The 8,014-nt window shown below is 36.1% G+C and overlaps 1 long non-coding RNA gene across 1 annotated transcript in view; it reads left to right on the forward strand.

The window, feature by feature from the left end:
- Positions 1 to 7,118, forward strand: part of LOC147370404 (uncharacterized) — a 39,532-nt gene extending 32,414 nt beyond the window's left edge. The window contains exons 2-3 of the long non-coding RNA XR_015166136.1: positions 3,495 to 3,736; positions 6,977 to 7,118. This is a non-coding gene — a long non-coding RNA (uncharacterized LOC147370404). The remainder of the gene's footprint in view (positions 1 to 3,494; positions 3,737 to 6,976) is intronic.
- Positions 7,119 to 8,014: the final 896 nt, after the last annotated feature.

Here is an 8,014-nt window from a genome sequence, read left to right on the forward strand (position 1 = left end):
AGAAAAACATTATTTTGAAAATAATTCCTGTTGATAAATGCTGATTTCTTCCCTCCCTAACTCTCACTTCTCTCCCTTCCCTCGTTTTATCTTTTCTTCTCATTAGTAGTTGATGGAAAAAATATTTTTTTTTCCTGGTTTACTACTGTTGCTATCTTTTGCTATCTTTAGGAACATCCTAAAAACATATTTACTTTAGTTTTTCTTTACTGCTGTCTTACATTTTTTGGTATCTTTGACATAATGGATATATAATTAACATCATTGGTGAGTAGAATGGGGAGGGAGGAGGGAGGAGGCTTCGGGATGGGGAACACATGTATACCTGTGGCGGATTCATTTTGATATTTGGCAAAACTAATACAAATATGTAAAGTTTAAAAATAAAATAAAATTAGAAAAAAAAAAGAAAATAAACTTTATAAGATCAATAGCCAGTAATAATCTTAGAGAAATTATTTCATGCTCACTGTATGCCAGGTTTTATGTCAAGGACTTTATGTTTTACTTTTATCACAGTTTATGAGCTTAATCTTATGACTACCCTATTTGTAAAGGAGGAAACTGAGGCTTAGAGAGATTAAGATTACAGGGTTAGTCACAGCTAAAGATGAGCGATTCCTGAAGGCAGAGATGTCTGAGTCTAAACTAGAACGTACACCCTACCCCACTGCGAGATGGGTCCTGGAAACAAGTTTTAACTCTGTGGGGACACCATATTTCAAAAATAGTTTCGAACAATTTGAGGCATTTAGAAATAACATGACATTGTGCAGTCCAGTGGTGAGTTAGTAAGTGTGCCAAGTCCTGGGAGAGAGGCAGAGGTTTTCTATCTCTCTGCCTCCTGTTTCTCATTTCCTTATACCTGTTTGTAAGATCAAAGGTAAATTTATGAAATATTTAGTGAACAACCCAGCTTCATAAAGAATATGCACAGCCTGCTGGTTTTGTAGATTTTTCCAGACAATAATTTTTTTAGCGTATTTACTTTTTGCTATTATAGTGGATAAAAGTGACCCGATTGAAACTCAGTCCTCATCTTCATCTCCTGGTTGCGACTAGGGCAAATATACGTTCAGGTCTTATTCAACAGAAAAGACACATCCAATCTCATTCCAATAGATATCTGAGCAACTATCAAAGATACATTATCTTTAGAAGGAGAGGGAAGAAATGAGTATCAGGTTACTAAAGACATGACATCCTAATTAAAAGAGCCTGCGTAGAGCGCCAGAGTGGGTCTAGACAGAGCCAACGTGATTGTGAAATCTTGTCGCTGAAGATGTCAGTAGCCTCAGAGCAGTTCCTTTAATTAGAATCTTCTTTTATTTTGTTTAAGCTCAAGACACAAAACTCATTTCAGTCACCCTGCCTAGAAACTGGGTTGCTTAGAACAAAAAGACTAGTCCTGGAAAAGAGAAAATCAGGGTCGTAACAGTCCAAGTATATAAATATGTATATGGACCATCACTTTCTTGTAACAAATGGTAAGAAGATATGTGGGTGACAGTGAGAGAGGCATGTGGAGGGTCTGCTTTATCACCTACCTCTGACTATGTTTCCCAGCACAGCTCCTCGCCAATCCCAGGCCCCGGGCCATCATTAGTCCTCGCGCATGGAGGCAATGAAGGTGTCTCTTCAAGTAAATCATCTGAGGATTTTTATAATCTCAAATAAAATTTTCTAATATTTTTTTCTAAGTTTTCCAGGTTTAAGGTTTTAATCTTTTATTATTTATTGAGCAGCAGTTTGGAAGAGCATGGTGAGAAACCTGGGATATATAGTTGGATACAAAATCTGTGCTGTCCAGTGGTCTATTAAAAACTAATAAGTTCTTTCTTTTTCATATTATCACTGTTCTCTCCTCCGGTGCTTAAAAATTAATAGCATGTGGGTTTATAAACCTTTGGCTGTCGATCAGTAAAATTGTTGATAAATGTATTTTAGAGATTATATGGGAAATTCTACATATAAATTTTCTCTTCAACCTCTAGAAAGACCATAGGCAACTATTTCAACTGAACATATTTTCCAGTGTTTTTTTTTATGATATCAGGATAAAGAAAATTACATGTCAACATAACCAAATAAAATAAATCTATTTCAAACTGCAACTTTGAAAATTAATCAGAAAAGATGTAAATAAGTAAGGTAAATGCTGTGGAATAAAGGTAAATGTTTCTTACTTACTAATGAGGGTCTGATAAAACAACAAATCATTGCAAATAATGTCTTCTTGTTAAAATTAATGAGAATAAAATCAATAAGGGGACAGGACACTGTTCTGACTTCTTTTTGGCAAGTCTTAAGTCTCTGTGTTTATTTCTGGTATTAAGTAGAATTGATTTGCATCTGCCTGTTAAGTCTTAGCTATGGATGTGGTTAGAAATTTATAAAACCTGAAAGGGTCTGACCCTTATCTAATGAGGGAAAAATAGAAAGCAGGCACACTCGAATCAGTTCAAAATGTGAAGTCATAATGACATTGACTATTGAATTATTATTCTTGTATTATTTATGCATCTGTAAATCCAACATATATAAGAATACAGGGAGGAAGAAGAAAAGAAGGCAAGAATGAAGGGAAAAAAGGAAAGGAAGGAAAAAGGGGGAGGGGAATGATTAATGGTGAATGTATGATGAGGACTAAATCAAATATAAAAAGGCTCTAAGTCCTATGCTGTTTATTTAACGTGCTTCTAGCTGTATTTTTTTTAAATCAGTTTTATTCTTTCAAGATAAGCATCATTCTTCCTTATCTTAGACTATGATTTTGAAAAAGCTTTACTCTAATTTTGGATTGTGTATGCCATTTGGACCTTCAATTTATTTGTGGCAGCAAGCACTCTGATGAAAGTACTGTTTGTCCTGTAATTGCTGTCTTCCAGAGAGCGTTTTGTTCCACTAGGATCTCCTAGAACAGTTTATTCTCAAAAAGATGTGGCACAGACTGATTCTTCATTTTAAGGATGCTCCTTTAACTTCTCCAGGTTTTAAACTAAAATATTATCTTGAACAATAAAAAGTCGGGGGAAAAATGATCAGGACCGGGGACACATTTCAAAATTTATACTGAATATTTCTTTTATTTTGGAAATGAAAATATATTATGATATACAACCTAACGCTTACAGACAACTCACTCATGGCATGGATCAATACTATAACTATGTGGATGAAAACAAATTTTGTTGTAGAAATATAGAGTGCTTTTTAGCAAACTGTATTTTTTAAAAACTTTCCTAATGCAAGCTTCATCATGAATGCAGTAATGCTGATTTTTAATAAAGACTATCAGTGTAAAGTATTGCTGACTTTTTGATAAGCAAAGAATAATGACTTTATATGTTTTATGAATGCCATATTGTTGCTCACAAACTATCTTTGTGACTTTTGAAAACTAGGAATGAATAATCAGGAGAATGTGCATTTTATTTCAAGTATATTAAGTAATCTAATTCTCAGTCTCTCTCTCTTTTTTTTCTTTTCATTAGAAAAGACCCTGTTCTGGGAAAGATTGAAGGCAGGAGGAGAAGGGGACAACAGAGGATGAGATGGTCGGATGGCATCACCAACTCGATGGACATGAGTTTGAGCAAGCCCCAGGATATGGTGAAGGACTGGGAAGCTTGGCATGCTGCAGTCCATGGGATTGCAAAGAGGTGGAAAGGAATGAGGGACTGAACAACAACAAATTTTCAGTAACGTTGTATCAAGGCCCAAGTGATAATATCTGGTAGGAATTTACTAAGGAAATAAGTGTTTACAATATATACATACTTGTAAAAAGATGATCTGAGGTGACACAGAGCATAGCAGAATGGTTGGAAATAAAGTTAGAGAGGTCAAGAAACATATTCTTCAACAAAACGTGGTTGATGAAAAAAAGCTTGTAACAGGAGCATATGACAAGGTCCAACGATTTAGCTTTAAATATAGCTCTGGGCTTGCAGATTGCCAAATCAAATAAGAGTATATTTCTCATTGTATGACAAAGAAAACATACCAAATCTTCTGACAAGAAAGAGTATCACTATGCAAATAATATGGTAAATAATTCTTTGAAGAAGAAGCCAATTTTCAAGACACAGGTTAAAGATGGACTTTCAGCAGTATTTAGATAGAAATTTCCTAGATGTTTCAGAAGGAGGAAGTGTTACTGTTTCTCATGACTTAACTTTTCACATCCATTTACAAATATAATATTACAAAAACAGTGTTGTAGAGTGGGGCGGGCAGCATCTTTGTCACTTGCAGTTAGTTTTCTGCCTGAAATGCTCTCCTTTTATAGCAAAGCTTTCTCATAGCACCCCAGTGTGGTGCTTCTCATTCTATATTGTAATAATTGATCTACTTTCTCTCACTAAACTATAAGGGCCTCCCAGGTGGCGCTAGTGGTCAAGAACCTGCCACTGGCGGGATGTAAGAGATGTGGGTTCGATTCCTGTGTTGGGAAGATCCCCTAGAGGAGGGCAGTGGCAACTCACTCCAGTATTCTTGTCTGGAGAATCCCATGGACAGAGGAATCTTGTTGGCTGCCATTCACAGGGTTGCAAAATGTCGAAGACAACTGAAGCGACTTGGCACACACTAAGCTATAAACTTCTTGAAGGTATAGATGATTTGGTTAATATTTTATTCCTATTACTTAACATGGCCTCTGACACCTAGTAGATTCTCAATAAGTCCTTGGTGGATGAATGAATGGATGAACGAGTGAATTTGGGGTTGCACTGAGGAGTCTTCCTCATCAAGAAAAATCCTTGTCATCAAGGGTTTGGGGTCAGACAATCGAGTGGGGAGAAAGGAAAGGGGAGAAAGACAGGACTATATATGGAGAGGCGTGGGTGTGTCTCAGCTCAGAACTCAGGTGTCACCTGCTCTTTTGAGCAGCTTCCCAATCATTAAAAGTCAGCATGGATATTGATTCTTCTGAATTAGGTGAGGGATGAGAAAAGGTGTTGTTTACTCAGAGTTCCAAAGCTCGAGCTGCTGTACACTTGGGGGCTGAAGGAGAGAATCAGAGAAAATCTTGATACAATTCTATTCTAGAAAATGGCTTTTCCATGCATTCATTTTTAATAGTATATTTATCATAGTTGCCTTTGAGGAAGGCAATTTATATTTAGCAAGAACTGCTATTAATTAGTATTCATGGGCATAGCCTTTCTTTCTGTTTGTTCTGGTGTTCCAAAATTGCAAGGAAAAAGTGCCTGCCATTTAATTATATTAAATCAGATATGTGAACAACAGAATTCTGGCGTCAAGGACTGTATTAGCAAATTGTGCCAATTAGAAACACACAGCAAGTACCATGCACTTTCCTTTCGCATTAGTGGCTTTTAAATCATATAGTGGCATAGTAACAAATACAGCTAGCATGGTATGACTGTCACATTTTCCACACATTCATTTTTAGCTACTTTGCCTTTTAAAGAAAACATACAGTAGGCTGTAGGCCTACACATAAAATGCTTCCCAAAATATGAGATAATTATATGCTTAAGGAGTAATATGCAAACACTCTTCTTCAGATAATTATGAACACTTATTTTTCCACATGGGAAACTAGCCAAGAAGTAACGACATACTGCACTTTGGGAAGTCATCCATTTTTAATACATGAAGCAGTGCCCCATCAAGTATTACAAAAAGAAAGTTAACAGATTTCTTGCGATCAAATGAATAACCAAAAGTAAAGAAAAAAAAAAGAATTCTAAAGTGATAGTATCCATCACTCAGTGCCCCATTAAAAAACAATTCTATGAAGGGACAAAAATCTGCTATAAGAATAAATGTTGGCAGTCATAAATAAATATTCGATTTTTAGTAGATTCTGAAGATATACCTTCCTCCCGGAGTATTCTTTGAAAATTGATAGAAATCAAAAAGTAAGTTTGTGTAAGCTGTAATTTGGGGTATTTTTTATTTACAATTAAGTAAATCTTGATTAATTATGGTAATCATAACATCAAATGAAGAAGATGGATAAGTGTTGCTTCAGTCGTGTCCAACTCTGTGCGACCCCATAGATGGCATCCCACCAGGCTTCGCCCTCCTTGGGATTCTCCAGGCAAGAACACTGGAGTGGGTTGCCATTTCCTTCTCCAAACTGAAAATATACAAGATGCTAAATTATATTTTTGTCCATTGCTTAAGCATTCTAAAATCTAAAATTTTGCCAGGTCTCCATAATGATTTTAAACTAATTTTAGTATTAAGAAACTTTAAATTATATTGCCTTTGAAATTTAATTTATTTGAGGGCAAAACAAAGTGATGATGAACTTTAGTTTCTTTTAAGGTGTTTTTGTACATATTATTAAGAATTTATTGTCTATTTGCTAATACTGTAATATTATCTGCTAAAGAAATTTTAAAACTTCTTTTATTATTTCAGGTAAAGTTTACACAGATTCACAGCCAGTAATTGTGTACTTTAGGGAGTCTGACAAATTCACACAAATATATAACTGACACCCCAATCAAAGAACACTCCTCTAACCCAGAAAGTTGCCTCATCCTCCATTCCATCAGTCTCTATCACCCTCAGGCAAACACTGCTCTGTTTCTGTCACTAAGAGTATAATATGTTCTTGAACTTCAAATGGAACCACCCAATATGTGTTTACTTGTTTTCACTGCTAAGTCGTGTCTGACTCTTTTGCAACCCCATGGACTGTAGCCTGCCAGGCTCCTCTGTCCATGGGCTTTCCCAGGCAAAAATACTGGAATGGGTTGCTACCTCCTTCTTCAGGGGATCTTCCTGACCCAGGGATCGAACCTGTGTATCTCCTGCATTGCAGGCAGATTCTTTACCACTGAGCCATCTTATGCTATTTTTTTTTTTTTTTGAGAGATTTATCTCTGTAGTTGCATGGAACAGTAGGTAATTCTCTTTTTTTATTACCTACTGGTGTTGCTTTGTATAATATGTAGCTATTTATCTATCTTCCTTCCTTTTGGTACATATTTAGATTGTTTCCAGTTTGGAACCGGGAAACCTGGCGGTCTACAATCCATGCGATCACAAAGAGTCAGTCGTGACTGAGCACTGAACACACATGCTGGTTTGGAATTATTATTAATGAAGCTGCAATAAAAAATATTTTTACAGGTTTTACTAGACTTATGTTTTGATTCCGTTTAGGCAAATACTTGGAGTTGAAATGCTGGTTCATGTGAAAAATATTTAAGAAACTGCCAAGCAGTTTTCCAAGTTTGGGTCAGTTTACACTCCCACCATCAGTATATAAAAGGGATTTCTTTGCTCCACACCCTTGCCAACATTTTGTGTTTTCAGTCTTTTCAGAAGTATGTTGCATACTTTTCAAATATTGGAGCATTTTCTAGATTTCTTTCTGTTACTAGTTTAAATCCGTTATGATCTTAGAACATTTTTGTATGAATTAGTTTGTTTCATTGCTTACCTTGATGAAGACTGAGTTTATGTTCAAATATTAATATTAATAATACTATACTCCCCTCACACTTAGCAGGGCTTCCCTGATAGCTCAGTGGTATAAAGAATCTGCTTGCAGTGCAAGAGACTCAGGAGATGCAGGTTCAGTCCTTGAGTCCTGAAGATTCCCTGGAGCAGGAAATGGCCATCCACTGCATTATTCTTGCCTGAAAAACCCCATGGACAAAGGATCCGAAGGGCTACAGTCCAAAAGGTCGCAGAGAGTCAGACACGACTGAGCGACTGAGAACCGCACACGCTGTAAGTTCTAACAGTGTGTTCCCAGTCCCTTCCTGCCATCCTTTGTTGCGCTGGCATAGATTTTAACGTTTGCGTCTGCTATGAACAGAAAATATACTATTATCTTTCACTCCAAACAGTCATCTCTAGAGCAGTAAAGAAAAACATACATTTAATTTCCTTAATTTATTCCTTTTCAAATGCTCTTCATATTTTGTGTAAATCTAAATTTCTTACATCCTCGCTGCCTGAATACCTTTTGAGTATTTCTTCTCAAGATAGTCATATACTCATTAATTTTAAAAACTTCACA

Source organism: Bos grunniens, chromosome 6 (genome assembly GCF_055505025.1).
Source record: "Bos grunniens cultivar Pamir isolate PY7600 chromosome 6, Bosgru_T2T1.0, whole genome shotgun sequence".
Taxonomy (NCBI): domain Eukaryota; kingdom Metazoa; phylum Chordata; class Mammalia; order Artiodactyla; family Bovidae; genus Bos; species Bos grunniens.